Raw genomic sequence first — 1,054 nt, 5'->3', positions numbered from 1 at the left:
TATATAGATGCGTTTTCCCTTCTCCCTCTCCCTCTTCTAACTTGAAGAACAAATCACCCAATCTAATTGGCAATCATTTATTAAGTGCCTCCTTTATGCCGTATTCTATAGGTGTTGGGAATACAAAGAGAGCAATGAAAGAAACTCTGCCCTTAAGGAATATACATTCTATCAGCATAGACAGCATATGCATATACAATTAGATACAAAATATGGATATAAATGGACCTTTGATTGCATTGCTGTAGTGAACACTTGATCAAGAATCTTCCCCCAATGTAGAAGAGTTCCTTCTCTGCAACTTAAAGTATTAAAGAATTATCTAGAGACATGGAGAGTTCAAATGGCTTGCCCCATCAAGTGTCATGCCATCAGTGTTTGTCAAAGGGAGATCAATTCAGTATCCACTTTGCCACAATTTCTCATACAAACATATATAAAATAAATACAAGGTCATTTTTCTTGGTGGGTGGGGGGAGTAAAGAAAGGAAGTATCTAGAAGGAGGTATTTGGGAGGAAGTAAAACCTTCTTATAGAAGATGGAGAATGAGCTGAGTAGTGCTTATTCTTTTTTTATATTTAAGATTTTTTATTTTTAGTTTTCAATGCTCAGTTGCACATAATTTTGAGTTCCAGATTCTGTCCCCCTGCCCCCTGCCCCTCCCCAAGATGGCACAGAATCCGATATATCTTCTACATATAACTTCACATTGAACTTATTTGCACAATAGTAGTCAAGTTGTAAAGAAGAATTATGACCAATGGAATGAATCAGGATAAAGAAGAAACAAAACAAAAACAGAAACAAACAACAGAAAGAAAAAACAAAGGGAAAAAAAAAGAGAGCAAACAGTGTGCCCAATCTGCCTTCATACTTCACAGTTCTTTTCTCTGGATGTAGATAGCTCTGTCCAACATGAGTCCCCCGGAGCTGTCTTTGCACCTTGTATTGCTGAGAAGAGCGAAGTCCATCAGGGTTATTCATCACAGAATCCATACATCTGTGGTTGTGTATGATGTTCTCCTGATTCTGCTCTGCTCACTCAGCATTATA

Source organism: Trichosurus vulpecula, chromosome 3 (assembly GCF_011100635.1).
Source record: "Trichosurus vulpecula isolate mTriVul1 chromosome 3, mTriVul1.pri, whole genome shotgun sequence".
NCBI lineage: Eukaryota > Metazoa > Chordata > Mammalia > Diprotodontia > Phalangeridae > Trichosurus > Trichosurus vulpecula.
Note: the sequence above shows the minus strand (reverse complement) of the source record.